The sequence below is a fragment of the Ictidomys tridecemlineatus genome, chromosome 4 (genome assembly GCF_052094955.1).
Source record: "Ictidomys tridecemlineatus isolate mIctTri1 chromosome 4, mIctTri1.hap1, whole genome shotgun sequence".
NCBI classification, from domain to species: Eukaryota; Metazoa; Chordata; class Mammalia; order Rodentia; family Sciuridae; genus Ictidomys; species Ictidomys tridecemlineatus.
Genome location: NC_135480.1, coordinates 145,775,680 through 145,795,150, shown reverse-complemented (window position 1 = coordinate 145,795,150; position 19,471 = coordinate 145,775,680). Strand labels below are relative to the sequence as shown.

Sequence of the window (19,471 nt, the reverse complement as noted above, 5' to 3'; positions counted from 1 at the left end):
GCAGAGACAGCCTTTGCTCACTTGTGACTTGCTGCCTGGTAACAACACAGCAAATGCCATCATGAACTTGCAGACCAGTGGCTATGGGAGAACAGAAAAGGTAAATTTATTTCCTAAGAGAAGGAGTGTGGAGAGTCTTTGGAGATCCGCAGTCATGTTCTGGGTTGAGATAGTGAGAGAGCCAAAGAAACTGCATTTTGGTACTTGGACAGCATGCTACAGAGCAAGAGAACATTTGCTGGGCATGAGACCACCGAGGCCACTACCGACAAATATCATTTTCAGTAATCTCCCACAGGTAATTGCCTTCAACTTAAAGACTTCCCTCTTCTTTCTCCCCACTCCAGATCAAGTTCAAGTCTACAGACTTTCTAGAGGAAATTTCCTACAGACCAGATGCTTTGGGCATGTTCTAAGATCCCCTTCTAACACCCACACCAGGACTAACGTAGAAGACCTCTGAGGCAGCCTCATTGCACATCATAACTATGAATGACTATGGTCTCAGGTAAGGGAAAAGATGCATAGTGATTTTTGGTGCTACCTATTTTTATGTATCAGCAGTACTTCTGTGAGATCAACCTGTCCATTTTGGGGGGATGCAGCCATAGATGAACATTTCAGACACCAATAGTAGTAAGTAGGCTTTTTCTCAGACTTTCTTCCATCTGTTATGTATCAACTCATTCACTCACTCATTCTTTCACCTCACATGAACCCTACTGCCAGACTTTGAGATATGCCATCACAGAAGAGGAGAATGAGCTCCTTAGAACATCAGATTTTCAAGTCTTCTAGTTCTAATCTCTCAATTGAGAAAACTGTCATAGAGTGATAATGTTGAAATCAAGGAGATTTTCTAGCTACCTTTTAGTAGGTAATTTCTAATTCTCCCACTATCCTGCCTTACCCCATACACATACTCAACCTTCAGAATTGTTCAGTAATTTGCAGTTCCCTATTCATCCAAGTGGCCCAAAGCATAATAGAAGAGGAAACACTGTGTAATAGCCTAGATCAGGAGCATTGCTGTTCATTAGATTTGGGTTTCAGTTGTGACCTCATTTAGTTGTGAAACCTTGGACAACTTGTTTGCATCATCAGAGATTCTTTCAGTTGTAAGTGGAAGGAAACCCATCCTAAACTGTCTTCAACTAAAATGGAATGACTGTTCCTCAAAAATTGCAAAGCCTGGAGATAGAGTGTTCTGCAGGAACTTGTTGAAGCAGCTTAATAGCTTGAGGTCACTTTATCTTTACAGAAAGATCTTTGATTTTTATTCCCCTTAAGAGACATTTGACATTAGGATTTTGGTGGCTTGGACAGCCAAGTATGCAGCAATCATTATATACACCAAAGATAAAGATCTACATAGGTTTGTTCAACTCATTGTTGCTCTTGATTTTCAAAACGTCCTCTTCACATCTCCCATCCCCAACACTTCAATGCTAATATTTGCTGCTCACACAGGGGAAAGATTTATAGATGTGAGTCACATACAGGAATGGTGCAGCAATACCAGATTTATTATTGCAAAATGAGGGTGATGATGGCTCCTCCATAAGATTGCTTTAAGAATTGAATGACAGTTCTCTCCCCACCACTGCCACCTTCCTCTTGCCATGAGCTGAGCAGCCTTCCCCCAACCCACACTTCAGCCAAGATGTTCTGCCCCTCCTCAGGCCCAGAGCAATGGAGCCAGCCAACCATGAACTGAAACTCTGAAACCTTTTTCTTGTCAGGTATTTTGGTCACAGTGACAAAAGGCTAGCTAACACAGAAATTAATTCTCCTCACTAGTCATCTACTTGTTCTGCTCCTCTGTTTGGCAGACATAGCCAGGTATGGATTGACCTTTGTCAGGGCTTTGTACTTGCTATTCTCTCCTCTTAGAGAGCTCTCCCCCAGAAAATCTGAGTAACTTGCTACCTCTTTTCCTTTAGGTCTTTGCAGTGAACTTTTCCTTGCCACATCATATCGAAAATCGAATGGAGGGAGAAAAAAGACAAATCTATTCTCTGTCTTCCTTGTTTTATTTTTCCTGTAGCACTTATCACTATCATGTTATATATTGAGCTCATTAAATTTATTTGTTTTTGTGTCTCTCTCTTGTGTAGAGGTATTCATACTTAATAGAAAACTGTGCTCACTGCTAAAAAAAAAATTAATTCTCCTGTAAGTGGATTCTCCTGTAAGTCAACCTTAAGATGACTAAGGCCTTGGTTAAAATCTCAGATGCAGCTTTCTGAGAGATTCTGTACTAGCAGGATCCAGGTAAATTGCACTAGAATTTCTGAACCCTATAAACAGTGGGATGACTTTTGGGGACACACCTCAAGGATTATTTCACGCTGCTATGAACACAGTTTGTACTGCAGCATATTTGTTTGACTAGACCAAGATATTTAAAAGGGGAATTGGAATAATCTTATGAAAAAAGACTGCATCAACAATTTGGTCACCAAAGGAGGATTTTGGAGAGTAAAGGTAGAAATTAGATACTAAATAGATCTCTACAGAATAATGGGTTTCCTTTTGCCACATGGTCATTGTTGTATGATTTTGAATTTTGGCATCAGGAATTTGTCTAAATTTGAAAATAAAAAAATAAAGTAAGAATTGCACACTGATAAATAATATCATAGGAGATAAAAAGGAATTGAGTGATAAAAATTAAATGATAATAACATAGTTTGTACTTACATAACCAGATACTGTTCTGAGCCCTTTATATATAACAACTTATTTAATTATCACAACAATAAATAATATATTGTTATCCCTATTTTACAAATGAAAAAAGTAAGGCTAAGGGAAATGAGAAATTGCACAAGGTCACAGAATTAATGCTTGTTAGTTTTAGGTTTTGAACTTTTCAGAAAGCTCCTGAATCTAGGCTTTTTTAGCCACTCTAGTTCATTCCTCTCAAGTAAGAGAATATCTGTGAAGAGACCCAAACTAGTGCATATATGTAATAATGACAAGTAGAAGAGCTAAAATTTGAGTGCCTGCTACATAGCAGGTATCATGCCTTGTAATCAATGGATCATTTTCAAAGATGACACTCAATAAATGTTAGTCCTCTTTTCCTTTACTTGAAGAGACTCTGAAATAAGGACTCATGCCTTGACTTGTTTCCATTTCCCCAGATGGTGATATGAATGTCTTTTTGGTAAACTTTCACTAGTATTTTGCTCTTTTCTCCCTTGGGGGGGAATAAATATATATATATATATATTCCCCCTGGATAAGCAAGTTATGATCCAACTAGGATGTAATTTGCCTGGAGCTGTTGAGGAAGCAAGAATCACACATTAGTAGTTACAGCTGGCTTAAAAACAAAATTCAGCCATCTTGAAATCACAATGATAAATTATTCTTTATCAGTTAGGATTGGCTAAAACATGCCAAAGTAACAATAAAGAAGCCTTGGTGATGGGGTTGTGGCTCAGCAGTGGAGAGCTTGCCTAATGTGTGAGGCACTGGGTCTGATCCTCAGCACACATAAAAGTAAATAAAATAAAGGTGTTAGAAGAAGAAGAAGAGGAGGAGGAGGAGGAGGAGGAGGAGGAGGAGGAGGAGGAAGAGGAGGAAGAGGAGGACATCGTTGTCAATGACTTAGTGGCTCATGACAACATGGGTGTCTTTCTCCCCTGGTCTGGTTTATTCATTGTGTACAAGATTTAGCTCAACTTTGTATCATGCCACCCAGTAACTGAGCTGACACAGCAGCTTCTGTCTGTAACAATGCTGGTCTCAGAGGAGAAAGAATGAGCATCCCTAAAGAAAGCTTCTGCCTGGGTCTGGTACCAGTCACTTCTGCTTGTATTTAATTGGTCAGAGCAAATCATGCAGTAGTAGGTGGGCTCAAGTGGGTGGAATGATACAGACCTACCATAAATTTAGGGCTCAAGTCGGTGGAATGGTAAAGAACTACCATAAACTTAGGGCAAGACAACTGGCAGTTAAGAACAATAATAACTACCGAAGCCCCCTGGCGAAATTGACTTCCCTTACTGCTCTAGCCTATTTCCTGATTCCTATGGAATTTTTTGAAAATCATCCTGTAAGTGAACCTCAAAATGACTTGAGATAATGTCTATGTTGGCTTTCCAGAGAAGTTCTTCATTCACTGGTGCATTAATTCAGCAAGTGTTTATCAAGATCCTATCTTCTAAAATAAATAAATAAATAAAATGGAAAAAAGAAAAAAGGTCCTATCTTCTAAGTACTATGTTGATGCTTACAGAGATACAAAAAGTAGTTTTATAAGGAGCTCATAGTCTACTTCAGGGGCTGAAAAATAAAATAAAAAGTAAAAGAAATAGTTATAGTCCAAGACCAATAAATTTAATGTGACAAATACAATGGAAAACGTAGAGATACTCTAATTGCTGCAGGATAAAAGAGGTTTTAAGCCTTTGGGTGCACTGTGAATGCAAATAGCAACTACATCTCTTGAAAACCTCTGGAACACTCACTAAAGTAAATCTTCTTGGAGTGAACCTATTGTCATGATGAACAATAATGTCATCTTTTAATTGTGAGATGATTTAAAGCTGGCAAAGCATTCCTATAGACATTTTTCCCCATTTGATATGAAGAATCTTGTGAAGATAGATTTTATCATCCTTCAGTTAAATGAGGAGACTGAGGTTCAGGGAATTTAAGTGGTATTTCAAGTCTCCACAGATAAAACAAACCCAGCATCTAGATTTTGTTATATTTTTTCCAATATCCTTTCTATTCTTGCTTATTCTGCATTTGTGAAACTAAGACTGCTACAGTGTGACTCTTGCTAGAGCCTTGTGGGAAGTTAAATTGCCTCCTTGAAAAATAAATGAACTATGACCATGACCTTCTGAGCTCAATGTTCCCCTCTTAATTCTCTCTACTTTTAGAGGTCTGAACAGCTTTTTCCTGCGGAACATCTGTGCATGGGAATTGTCACTGCTCATGGTTTGGCTTCTGGAGGGATGGTTGTCACCTGTGCTTTGAGTCATCCTCCTTTTGAAGAGTCAAACCCCACTCAGGATGCTGCACTTAGCCTGTGTGGTTCTGGGCCCCTACAACACAGTGGTGTGGTCCTTGCACGGTTTTGTCAGAAAAATAAGCTGCTCAAATGTGCAGCATCACCCAAGCATTAATCAGAGACTGAGACAGTCTCACTGCCAAGGGAAAAAAGTACTTAAGAAAAAAGAAAGTATTCTGTGAATGCTCCACTTGATCTCACAAATGTATAATAATTCCAAGAACTTTCCTTTTTCTGTTTGTCTCTTTTTTTAAATTACCTTGCAGAGTGGAAATCCCTTTTTGTTCCATATGGTGCCACTGGCCTTGTCCATGACCTGGCATTCTTATTTGACCTTTGTTGGGTCCCTGTATGTATCGTCCCCTTTCCTAACCTAGTGCCACCACTTACTACTATTTGTCATCAAAATTTCAGCTTTTAAGAATTAATTTCAATAACAAAAGTACTTGTTTCTTCAGTTTTCAAGGAAATAAGTATTGATATTAATGCCACTCTCATATTTCTGGATGTGATGAAAACACATTGGTTTCCATAGTGTCCTATCTAATCTGGCTAAAATAGTTAAAATTGCTTAAGCAAATCAGATTGAGCCATGGAAGACTGAGAGATGGTCTGTGCTTTGTAAACCTTCTTGGTCTTTTCTATAATAGATGAGGTAGAACTCACCCCCAACATGCAACCTCTTAAGTCTTAGTAATAGCCTGAATTATTCTGTCCCCCACTGTGGGTCACAGTCCAGAGTCCTTTCCTGAGCAGGCAGGCTGCTTGGTTAATGCTAATTGCAACATCAGGTAACATCTTCATCTCTGCACTTCCTTTCCCCTACTGATCTTCAAGTTGCAGGGGAAAGAGGAGAAAGGCTGCCTACAAGTTAGTTGTCAATGCTTGGTTTCCTTTGTGGGATTCACCTCTCCCATGACCCCAAAGTCTCTGTTCTCTCCCTGACTTCCCAGCTCTCTTCCCAGGTTTCCCTGTGTGTTGCATTTACTAAATATATTTGATCTGCGTCATGTGCTCCCTAGAAAAAGGAAAATGTTTTCCAATGTATCCCCTCTACTCCTTGCAAGAACTTCCAGCCTCATCATTGTTCCCCCTTAGAAAGAAATGTCCCTGGGGCTGTGATAAAGCTGAGGGGAGGGGAATGAGGTGGATCCGGGGAGGGGAATGAGGTGGATCCAGGGAGGAGGTGACCCACACAAACTTTTATCCAGGCTGAAAACAGAAAGTAAGGAAATGAGCACCAATCATTCCTACTCCATATAAGCATGCTTGTTCAAGGAATCTATACATTTGTGTTCTCCAGTAATATCCCACAGAGAATTTGTTCCTAAAAGCTAAGAGATGAACTTGAAGTGATCTTCTTCAAGGGGGAAGTTTCTTTGAAGCTAAATGTTCTATCTTTATTAAAAAAAAGGTTAAAAAAATAGCATTTTTGTCTATACTATATCTAACCGTATTTTGATATAAAAAGGTTTATATTACTTATCAGTTATATAAAAAATTTCCCTACAAATCTTCAAATAAAAATTGACCCTTCAGGATTTTGCCTTGAGCTTATTTAATGTGTCCCTGGCTTGCCATAATCAGCAATCAATGCCTAGCCCCAGACAGGTGACTGTGAGGGGTGTTAGCAGCACAGCAAGATGCTCTTGCTTCTTCCTGCGAAGTGAGGAACCTTCATTTAAACATGCACATGGTGTCCAAGCTGGGAGGACAGTAGAGACCTCTGCTTCAATTTATCTTGCTTCCAAAAGCCTTTCAGGCCCCCTGAACAGATTGATACAAGACAGAAAAAGTCCAGAGCCCAGGCTTCTCCCCTTGCCACATTTTTCAAACAAGTCAATTCCTAATTTAACCCTGTTACTTACTGGGCTTCCGCCGAGCTTTGATTCAGAAATACAAGTTGATGTGGTGGCTGAGTATGAATTTGGATCCTAGTTCTTCAGTCCCTTCTGTATGATCTTGGAAGTATCATTTTGTCTCCCTGGGCTTCCTTCATAGAACTGTTATATAGATTTAATGGGATAATAAACATCAGCTCTTCATTCGGTACACAGCACATAGTAATTGCCCAATAAATTGAGTTATCCTTACCCTAAAAGGGTTCCATGAGTCAAAAAGAATAAAACCACTTATCAGTCCCACCCATTAATGTGGGTCTGGCAGATAATTGGCTTTTAACTTTTTTCTCGCCAAACACGGTGAAGATCTGGTTGTCAGTAGTCCCCGTTACTCACTGGCATCAGGTACATTGCCTCCTTCAGGCCCCTCTCTTTGCAAAAGAAGAGGAGACTCTCTCAGAGACAATGTTGTTTGTAGCCAATAAACAGTAAGCAGGGAAGAAAAGTGGCCATTTCACCTCTGTTGACTGGGTATTGAGAGGGTGGAGCTGGAGGAGACCAGCATCACCCTCAGATGGACACAGAGCTTTCCAAAGGCCTGGCTGGGTTGGCACAGGTGTCCTCAGTGATAACACTTGCAGGGCCAATCCATCCTTGCACTGAGTGACTAGGAAGAGGAGCGGGGGATAACTCAAGGGCAGCACCCTCCAGCTGACCACTAAGGAAGGAGGGAAATCCAGCAGCTCATGGGAACACTCGCCAAAGGCTTGAATTATCAAGTATTGAACCCCATGAAAGCTTCCTGGCTGTACTTATCTGTCTAGCCACACACTGCCAAATTTAGTACAATAAAACGGATCGGTGCTGCAGAGGAAAGGCACTGCAGAGGCAGTGTGTGGTGTGTTGGGAAGGACGGCCTCCTCTCCACGGTAATGGATTTCACAAGGTCTGTGCAGCGATCTCCTGGATTCATCTCAGTTTTGAAATGTCCTGTTTTCTTTCACCTCAGTGGAGGTTCTGCTGTGTGAGTCACAGGAGAGAGGGGTAGCAGGACATTTTCAGGACCTTCCGAGTATTGAGGGGGACTCAGGTCATCACATTCAGCTTTATTTCGTCCCTACCTCTCACTGTTCCTTGGTTCTGTGCTAAACACTCCAGTGATAGAGGTCTCCCTAACTCATAAATTGACTTTCATTTTAAAAGTCATTTTCTTAATTACAAAAACTAACATGTTAGCATATAAATTGAAAGCAATTAAAGTATACTTTCCTGTGATTTTCTGTGCAAATATAAAAAAATAATAATATCATTGTATAGCTAAATTGTGGAACCAATCTGGATGCCCATCAATGGATGAAAGGATAAAGAAACTGTAGTATATATACACAAAGGAATATTACTCAGCATTAAAAGAGAATAAAATTATGGCATTTGCAGGTAAGTGTATGGAGTTTAAGAATATCATGCTAAGTGAAGTAAGCCAATCCACCCAAAAAACTAAAGGTCAAATCTTTTCTCTGATTAATGGATGATGATTTGTGATTGTAGGGGTGGGGAGCAGCATAGGAAGAATGGAGGAACTTTGGATTGGGCAAAGGGGAGAATGGGGAGAGGTTATGAGTGTAGGAAAGATGGCAGAATGAGATGGACATCATTACCCTAGATATATGTATGATTACACAAATGGTGAGTCTCTATACCACATACAACCAGAGAATTGAAATGTTATGTTTCATTTATGTACAATGAATTGAAATGCATTCTGCTGTCATGTACAACTAAGTAGAAAAAATAAAAAATAATATTATTGTAGTTTTTACAAAATTACCCTAGCAGGCAACTTAATATTTCACTTTGTAATAAGTTCTAGATCTGTACCAGCAGAGTTGCTGTTCTTTTTAAATAGATCTATACTATTCCAGAACGTAGATAATCCATGATGTCTTTAACCCCAGTTCGTTGATACCTAGATTGTTTTCAATTTTCTTTTCTTTTTGCCATTGAAATAAATTCTGCAGCAAACATCTTTGAACATAGAGTATGCATAGTGGAAGGCATTTTCAAATGAGATGCCTAGTAATGGAAATGCTGGGTCAAAGTTCTACAATCTATGGTTGCACTAATTTACTCTCATGTTAGTAATATAATAGCATACACATTTCTCAAAATTTTCCCCTAAACTATATTATTGGTCTCTCTAATTTCTGTCAATCTGATATACCCAAAAATAATTTTTTAAAAGTAGGCTTTGAATATTTTGGTCTGTATTTCTTTAATGATTAGTAAAGTAACCTATTATATATTATACAATCATTGGCTATCAACATCTCTAATCTTCACCATCTTATTAAAAAATTATTTATGTTATTGATCCTGTATCTTACTTCCTGTAAACTATTTTCATTGGTCTTATTTGTGTTTCTGAACTCAAACTAAACAGGCCAGTTCTAACCTCTAAAGGGAAATTGTTAAAAATATTTGGAGAACTCTGACAGATGCTCTTCCATTCCCCTGACCTGTAGGCCAACTTCTTCAACTCTTCCTTCCTCTAAGAGTGATTTTGGAACAGTTTGAAATTCTAAGTTCTCCTTGTGAAATACTCCAGTTATCAATGCCCCTTTTAAGACATTTCTCCAAAATAGAATACAGGACAGCATATGTGTTTGAATTATCATATAGGCTGGAATTATGCCATTTTGAATTGTAATAATGTAATTTAAAAGTTTGGGATAGTCAATTAAAACCAAAAATCACATTTTCACATGACCTATGTTTAAGTCAGATTTCTCCCTTTTTCCAATAGGCAGTTGATTTTTGTCAGCTTTCATACAAGTCTTTGTGTTTGGTCCACTCATGCATTCATATGGTGTATATCAATCTTACCAGAGCCAATGGATATTTTCTTTATTTAAAAAATTATTTTGTATAGCATATTAATGAGTCTTAGAATTTTGTACATTGGGAAATTTAACAGACAAATTTTTATTTGAAAATATTAAGTAGGAAAAGGCAAGGAATATAATCATCCCTCAAAATATACCTAAACTAATCCACACCCTTTGGATCTGTCATGGAAGTAGCTCAAAATCCACCCACTGTATTCCATGAATACATGAAAGCAGCCCACATTTCTCCATCTGGGCCATAGGAAATACAGTACAGTATTTGTTAAGTGTGATGTCCAGGTGAGCTGAATTTCAGGTTTTACTCTCGTAGTTTAGTCCAATACCCCACCTAAAAAGAAAAGGCAATGAAACTAATTGGACACGGTCTTGTCATTTAATCTCTTAATGAGACTGTGCTAGATCTCTAGTTGTCATGGCTTTCTATCTCCATAAAAAAATTATAATACAGTTACACCATTCATAATAAAACTATATTTAAAAAAATACAATGAAAAGTCTCCTTCCAGTGTGAATCCCATTCCTGTCCTTCCATCTGCCCCATTATACAGCCACTTATATCACCTTATAGTTCATTGTTTCTTGCATTTCCTCACAGTTTTATTAAGGATATGCAATTAGAAAGTGCCGTAATGGTAGAAATTAATTATTTGTTATTTATTTTGCTCCTGCTTTTATACCTGAGGAAGATGTAGAAGGGCTTAGGCAGCCAGAGCAAGATGGCAAGTGAGAAGGTCAGGGGCAGGGCCAGAACAAAAGAGCATGGAGAGGGTCTTCAGATGAGGTCAACTTCTTTCTTGATAAAAGCTCTCATGAACACAAGCAAGGGACCCAATTAGACAGACACTTCTGTACTTGTGCTCCTAAGCAGGGGATCCAATAGAAAAACTAAACAGACACACAGACAGAGGGGGCACCAATCAATATTAGTGAGGAGTGGATGGACAGCGAAGGAGATAAGAAAATGAGGACATTCCAGAGACCACATAAAGAACAGGCCAAAACTCCCCGACTGGATTCCCAGCTCTAGGACCCCTTGTCTCCAGAGAACTCTATCTCTGTCACTTTTGCAAAAAAACCTACTCTTGCTTGCTATCTCTGTGTCCTGTTCTTCAATTCTTTGTTCCTTGGGTTACCTAGGAACCCTAGACAGTAACATAACTAGTAACATTCGGTATCTGTTTTCTATATCTCAGTTCTTTCACTGGACCATACATCTCAAAAACTTTTCCATCTCAGCACATGGGGAGCCCTCTTGTTCCCTTCCTTGAGTTACTGTTATTTCTGAATTATGATCTTTCATCAAGGTCATTGAATCCTCTGTAGAGGAAAGGGTTTTGTCATGGCTTTAAAAGACCATGGAAAGGTATATTTCACTCACTTGTTTTATCTGTGCATGGGATCATTTACCTGATATGTGTTTTTTACCAGTTTGTAAATTTTACTGCCCCACCCTTTACCTTTTTCTAAAAACAAATATCCATTTCCCTATTGTCTTGGAGTTATGGTGGTTCATCATAAGATTGGAGACTTTTCTAGACAGCTGTTTGCAGTAAGAAATTCCTGTGGGAAGGAGAGATTTGACAGTCTTTGTGCTACCTGTTTTCCTCAATTCATACTTTCTCTCTTTATGTGCTGCCACAGACTCATACTGTCTCACAAGAATGGCTCCTCTTGTGTGCTTTGGGTTGTTCCACTGTGTTCTGGTTCCAGGAGCATTTTTGCCTAAATCCCTGCTTGCACCAAGGTGTTGCAAATAAAGAAATGTATCTTTTGTATTTCAGAAAATGCTCCTCATTGGGGCAGGGAATGTATTTTTGTGAGCCCTTTCTAAGGTGTGCTTCCCCTTAACTCCCTTATCACTTCTTTTGGACCCTTTTCCATATGGTTTACAACTAGTCTCAACTGCTTTTATAGCCCTCACACATGAGCTGGAGACTGCACATTATATATTTCTCTTGATTTTTAAAGAAAATGAGATCTGTGGTCTGCAGTATCTTTCTATTTGCCATATTTTTGGATGGCTTCCAGAACCAAAAGTGGAAAATGCTGACTTATGCCATGTTCATCCTGGAAGTTACAACTTTCTTTCTAAATCCTCATAAACCATCTGTTTAATGATCAGTTCTAGGAAAACCAAAAAGTGCTAAGGAGCAGTAGCCAACATCTGCCTGGAGTTTTGGACTTTGCCTTTTTTTTTTTTTGTTGCTTTACAAACCAGGATAATAGTCTTTTGCCTTCAAATATTTACATTTTTAAAGTAGGGTCTACCTAGGGGAGTGAATTTAAATCATCTCATTCTCTCATTATTTTTCTGAACTATATTGAGTTTCATCCTCATCAGTCATATTTTTCTACCCTTTCTTCTTCATTGCCTCTAATAGGCAAGAAGGAGCCAAGTGCAGTGGTGCTTGCCTGTACTCCCAGTAGCTCAGGAAATTAGGAAAGGAGGATCTCAAGTTCAAAGCCAGCTTCAGAAACTTAGCAAGGCTCTGAACAACTTAGTGAAACCCTTTCTCAAAAAAAGAAAAAAAAAAGAAAAGAAAAAGAAGGGCTGGGGATGTGATTCAGTGGTTGAGCACCCCTGGGTTCAATCACAATTACCCAAAAAGAAGCAGCAGCAGCACACCTCATACACTTGCTTCAGGCTCCTGGGGCTCTTGCAGCCCTTCAAACCTTCATTGTAGTTCTGATGTTATATCACTATTATTTACATATCTGTGAAATTCCCAAGAAGACTCAGTCTTATTCTATCCTGTATCTTTCCTCACTTAGTATATTTCAGAAACGGAGTGATGTTGTACAATGACTCACCAAAGGAAAGAGTCATGAGCTGATGATTCCTCTCTCATTAAGAACTTAGTCTGACACAATTCAAAGAAGCAGATAAATCAAAGGGAGACCAGTGGAATAGAGGAAGAGGACCAGGAGGTGGGAGGGGGAAATGCTGGGGAGTATATTGGCCAAATTATGTTGTTATATTTTGTGCATGTACAAATATGTAACAACAAATCCCATTATGTACAATCATAATGTACCAATAAAAAAAAATGGGGGGAAAGAAAGTAGCTAAGATATTATGGACATGCAGTATTTTGTGGGAGGAAGAAAGGAAGGACTAGATAACTTTATTAGACCAGCAATCTTGTATAGTGAAAAGAAGATCAAGCTTTGGAACCTGCTGTATCCTGGTTCTGCTCATGTCTATTCTACACACAGGTTGCCTCATCAGTGACTCTGGGCAAGTTAAAGAATCTGTGTAGAAATCATAGAATTTGGTGGGAAATGGATGGCATTAGAGCAGATTATGCTAAGCGAAGCTAGCCAAGCCCTAAAAAACAAATGCCAAATGTCTTCTTTGATATAAGGAGAGTAACTAAGAACAGACTAGGGAAGAAGAGCACGAGAAGAAGACCAACATTAAACAAGGAGGAGAGGTGGGAGGGAAAGGGAGAGAGAAGGGAAATTGCATGGAAATGGAAGGAGACCCTCAGGGTTATACAAAATTACATACAAGAGGAAGTGAGGGGAAAGGGAAAAATAATACAAGGGGGAGGAATGAATTACAGTAGTGGGGGTAGAGAGAGAAGAGGGGAGGGGAGAGGAGGGGAGGGGAGGGGAGGGGGGATAGTAGAGGATAGGAAAGGCAGCAGAATACAACAGACACGAGTATATCAATATGTAAATCAATGGAAGTGTAACTGATGTGATTCTGCAAGCTGTATATGGGGTAAAATGGGAGTTCATAACCCACTTGAATCAAAATGTGAAATATGATATATCAAGAACTATGTAATGTTTTGAACAACCAACAATAAAAAAAAAAGAATCTGTGTAGAATCTTCAGTTTCCTCAGTTCATCATCTATAAAGTAGCATTTATAATCATCATCTCACCAGGACCTTATAAATACTAAAAGAGAAAACATCATATAATAATTAACACCAACAAAGTCCACAGTAAATCTTAGCTCTATTTCTTCATCCCTTTTTTCTTTCAAACGCTGAAAGAAAACATATTTTTGTTTTAAAATTCTTGTATTCCTGATATTTTCTACAAGCCTCAGTGATTCCTGAATGTCAGTATTTTGCTGCTATTTTTTTGTAGCAAGGTTGTTGTCCTTTTGCAATGCCTTGGATAGAATCTCCTCCTCTTTTATTGTCAAATATTCTTTTAAACTCTGAACTCCTGGGAGAAGTCCCTATGCAACCACATGGTGTAACAATGACTGCCCTTTTCTTCCCCTCCAGGACCATTTATGATTGTATTGTTAGCATTTTATTTTTGACAGCCTCCCATCATTCTGGAGCTATCATTCATTTTATTGCTCTGGCAATAAAATAGAACCTATATTTTTTATGAACTTTATTAAATTTATATCCCTAAAGTTCATGGATGTGGTATTCATGGTATTTTTTTAATCATGTGCACCTATGAGTAAAAGCAATTTATGTCTCCCTCAGTGTATCAAATATGTCTTTTAAATTGTGTACATGTACTCCGATAATAATAACAGACCTTAATAATTTTCATACATATAAATGCTATCTATACACACATATACACATATACATATGCATGCATAGACAGACCTGTGTGTATTATGCAGAAATTCATGTATTATGTATTTTGTAAGATATACAAAAAAATAGAAATAAAAAGGATGCATGAAAAAATAGAGCTATTATTGGATCTAGCTCAGCTAGTTATCCTGTGCCAAAATATTTTGAAACATTATTTAAAATTTTTGGATCCCTATGAAGGCCTGCTGTACCCAGGTTTGGCAGGGGATTGAATTTAAAGGAAGTTTGATGAGCTTTGTGGTTTATAAAACTGTAAGAAGTGCTGATCAAAGAATTGAAGCTTTGGAAACTTCAAGTGCTACTCCTAATGGTCATCATTAAACTGCTTCACTGTGGACTTCATATCAAATCGAATCTCTCAACAGCTCTGTGTTTCATCAGCTGTATCAAGGAAGTTTTTGTGCACAGTGAAGTCATAAGTTGTGGTGGTACAGCTCCAAATGACATTTCTTTGTTCCTGTTAGATTCTTCTAGCTCAGACCTGTGTGTCCATCACGTGGTTGGCATTTACTCACTGATATTGTACCACATTATTTAGGATGGAATTAAAGTCTGAATGAGCTCTAATTTTGTAAAACCTAAACAATTAATTTTACTCGTAGGTAAATATAACAAATAGCCAAACTTTTAGTTGGGGATTAGAATCTAGCATTTACCTGGTAAATCTACTACTGTTTAATATGCATTTGGTAATGCATATTAAACTGTCTTAGTTTTCTAGAGCTTCCACAGCAAGATGCCACAAATTAGGTGTCTTAAAGCAGTAGAAATTTTTTCCTCTCACAGTTCCAGAGGCCAGTGCCTGAAAGCAAGGTGTCAGTGGTGCCACGCATCCACGAGCTCAAGACAGGAAGCTGTCTCGTGTCCTTCAGCTTCTTGCCATGTCTGGCAATTCTTGGTGTTTCTTGGAGCTACATCACTCCCGTCTCTGCCTCTGTCTTCACAGGGCCTTCTTTTCTGTGCTTCTCTGTGTGTCCTCTCCTCTTCTTGTAAGGACACCAGTCATGGATCTGGGGCCCATCCTAATCCAGTATGACCTCATCTCTTACCCTTTCTGTGATTCCAATAAGATTTGAGCCTATTCTAAAGAGCACATTGTCCCTATGCCTAATTCCCCTCCACTCTATCTTCAAGTATCACAAAAGCAGTGAACTACAGAGTATAAGTATCTTAGAAGAAAAATTTTAAAACTAAAAAAGTTCAATTTTTGAACATTAAACAATTAAATGAGTTGCATAGAATCCAAGGACATATCTTAACAGATTGTTTTTTTAAAAGTGTGACTGTATTTTCCTCTTTTTTTAGTTGGGCCCTAGTCAAATCTAGAACTTGCATTAATGGTTTCATAGGATCTGACTATTGGCAATTATGGGCTAAGAATGGGAATGGAGGACTTTATGTTACTTGCTAATTTTTGAAATTTAAAAAGAAGCCTAGTAATAAAGGAGATTTGTATAAAAATAATTTGTAATATTTTTACATCAAAGATTTAAATATTAAAGATGAGAAAAGAAGTAATAAAATTATCAATTTAATACTTTGTAGGTGAAGAATTTTGTAATTTTGTAGACACTCTGGAACACATTTGAATACCAACTGTTAGGAACCTTAAATATGTTTATATAATTTAACCTGGTAAGACCACCTCTAAGATTTTATCCCAAGAAAATGATTGTAGATAAAATATAAAGATGCATTACCAGAATATCCTTTACAGCATTTCAGTTGAAAAAATTAGAATTTTACTTTTACAAGAAATAATATGTTATTATAAAATATGAATATCCAACAGTGGGTAATTATTAAATAAACAGTGCTTATATCCATTCAATGCCACTGAAAAATTTTTAAGAATTATCTTATTATATAGGATAAATTCTTTCTTATGTTAAAAAGAAAGAAACAATACTTAAACATCATTTTGGTAAATACTTACATTTATAAATACATAGGAAAAAACGAAGGGATATAGTCTATTATGTTAGTTGTGAGAATCTTGGTCTAGTGGCATTATGGAATATTTTCTTTATATTTTCTCCTCTTTTTCAGCTTTTCTACACTGAATATGTAATACTTTTATAATCAGGAGAAATATATGTACTATTAAGAATGACTAATAAAACTCCTACAAACACGAATTGTTCTGATCAGTCATCAAGGATATGTCTCATTACTTATTCTTATCAGCCTGTTCCTCTCACTGTAATTACATGAGCCTTCTTCTGGGGCCTCTTAAAATCAATCACATCTGTTAGCTGTTCTGCATCAGTGTGAGATATAGCTCAGCCAATCCTTCCATGATTAGGATCATTTTGGTACTTCAATGAAGACCCATAAAGCATCTCTGTTGCTTAAAGCCATTTTCTGTCATTGATGTTGGTAAAGCTCACTCCCCCACACATATACAAAAGTGCTTTGATCAAACAGAAGTACCATTACCTTTGTAAATTTTAAATCAAGAAATTATAACTATCAAACTCTTCTAATGAATAAAGAAAGCTTTTGATTGCCTCTATCAACATTAATAACATCAAGTAAACAAACATGGACATATATAAGATGCCACACACATTCTTATGAAGGAAGTGTACTTAAAAGATGCTATCTCTCTATGTGAATAGCTAAGTGCCTGGTGAGAGGACATGTTTTTCTTTGTGAAGAAAGAGCTGTGACATTCAGATCACACCACTGGTGAACCAAACAGGCTTCAAATCTGGGAGTATCCTCGTTTTAAAGAATCCATTCTTTAGGTAAGAAATGCTCCCATTCATTTCATGTGTATAAAATCTCAATTGCCCCTACAACAAGGTAAAGAGATTCAGAATAATTCCAACTTTCCCTAAGAAAAGTGTTGCTAGTGCTTCCTCTCTAAGGAGACTTGGGCTCTGATGTGGATTTGGATGTTTTATGACCCATCTAACAATGCAGTACATCCCAAACTGATGCCTAAAGAGTCTTAGAGGGTCCTGTGAAGTAAATCCCCATCCCAGCTGAGCTATAATGAGCTGTGTGACCTCAGGCTAAGTCACTTTCTTTCTCTGGCACTCTGTTCTCAATTGCCAATAATGGAATTTAAAGATGATCCCTTTCGACTTTCATTCGCTAAGGAATGACTTATTCCAATAAACCTAAATCATGAGCCCATTTACTTTACGTTCTTGAGGCTTATCTGACATGGAGGTCATGTAAGTGAAGGCACACCTCTCATTAGGAGCTATGCAGAATTTTGTACAATACAAAGAGCTTGCCATAATGAGATGGGCCCAGCAAATGTTTCTGAGGAAAAAAACCTCCTTTTCTTATACTTCCCAATATAAGCCAATCAAAAATCCACATATGAAATCAACTACACAAATAAAAACTATTAAATATTTGCTACTCTTGCATTTGGGGTAAAAATTTGGAGTTCATAACCCACTTCAATCTAATGTATGAAATATGATATGTCAAGAGCTTTGTAATGTTGTGAACAACCAATAAAAAAAATTATAAAAAAAAATATTTGCTACTCTTGATTTGCTTACTAAAAAGAGACTTTTCCCTCGTATTATAATGTCTCCTCAAGGCTTTAGGTCTTGATAGTATTGAAAAGTTTGAAGAGAAGACAAAACTCAGGAAACCAAACCAAGAATTCTTTGGCAGAGATGAGAAAACAGTATTTTGATCTTGGAGGTGTTTTTGACCTCATACAAGGAAGAAAAAAAAAAAACAGGTAAAGCTACAATGCTATTAGTTATGTGCAAGTTGTCACCCATGATATGACTCTGAAAGCCATTGCCCATGAGAGGTATGGATCTCTAGTTCTGAAGAAAGACAGGAGTCCTTTCTCCCATCCTTATTAACAGGATGTTGCTAAAGAAAGCCAGGGGCACAGATCTGGGGTTAAGAGAAAACAGGCTGATTATTCTTTAGCATGCTGACTCATGAGACAAATTATTTAACCTGCCTAAGCCTCCGTGTTCTCATCTATAAAGTGGGATGAAAACACATATGTTGCTGGAATATTGTGAGAATTTACATAACATGTCCAGGTACTTAACAGTTCATGTAACTGGTGTGCAAAAAACGCTCGTTTCCTTTCTTTCTCCCTTTCTTTCTGTTCTCTGCTCTCCAACTCTCTCGGTAAGGTAAATAGATGATGACTTGTTGTTCATTCCAAATATAATCATTTGGATTTTTTAAAAGAATAAGACTATTTGGAGAGTTTTAGAAAATTCACCTGTAAAAGAAAAGCATCCCATAAATTAGTAACTTTTGAGTCCCACCTCCATTTGGTCATCCAAGAACAAGGCTTGTACCAGAAAACCACCTGGAGACAAACCTGGCAAGGGCCAAACCCTGGTTTGCATAAAGGCACAAACAACAAGGTCTGAGGGAGGGCTTGTTGGAAGTCAAGTGATGATGTAAGATGGTCAAGCCCCCCAGTCACGTGTGACAGGCTATGGAAGGAGGGGCAGATGACTTTCCTTTTTCTTTTCCTCCCAGTCAGCCACAACATTAATTAAGCAGAGGAGAGGGGTTAAACAGGTGATTCTCCTGTAAAGTCCAGATTCTATTTCTTTACTGGGCTCTTTCCTGGTGTCTGGGCTTCAGCATCCTAGTGGAGATGTCAAATAAATGACAGAATATTTAAAGAATTTGGCATAGAATGGATGCTCAACTAAGTGTTTGATAATGGAATGCCCTTTTTCCATCTCCCATTTCAACTTTAACTTCCTGTTGCAATAAATGAGGTGTGTGTGTGTGTGTGTGTGTGTGTGTGTGTGTGTGTGTGTATTGGGAAGAAGAGTAAAATAAGTGATGTTACCCATAGGAATTATTAGGAAAGTAGCACCTAAGTACATTACTTTTTTTCAACTTGCTTTCTGTTCTGCCCATTTTTAGGACATCATTGGACCCTACTGAAAAACAAAAGCAGAAGACTCATTTTTTTTTCTTTTGGTTGATCCCCAATACTATCTGAGCATCAGTGACATAATAAAAATATCTCAAGATCAACAAATTAATGAGTTACTAAAAATTAACATTCACCATTGCACAAAATATAAAAGTTTTTCTTCTATACCTTGGGTGGGGGGCGCTTTATTTTGAATACTAAGTAAAGCATTTGAA

At 37.8% G+C, this 19,471-nt stretch overlaps 1 long non-coding RNA gene across 2 annotated transcripts in view; it reads left to right on the top strand.

The window, feature by feature from the left end:
• Window positions 1–18,100, top strand: part of LOC120889804 (uncharacterized) — a 307,886-nt gene extending 289,786 nt beyond the window's left edge. Inside the window, exons 2-4 of one of the 2 annotated variants that reach the window (XR_013438107.1) lie at window positions 348–508; window positions 16,981–17,109; window positions 17,925–18,100. This is a non-coding gene — a long non-coding RNA (uncharacterized LOC120889804). Of the gene's footprint in view, window positions 1–347; window positions 509–1,943; window positions 2,108–16,980; window positions 17,110–17,924 lie in introns of those variants that run through there. The other variant, XR_005733930.2, reaches the window with a different exon arrangement.
• Window positions 18,101–19,471: the final 1,371 nt, after the last annotated feature.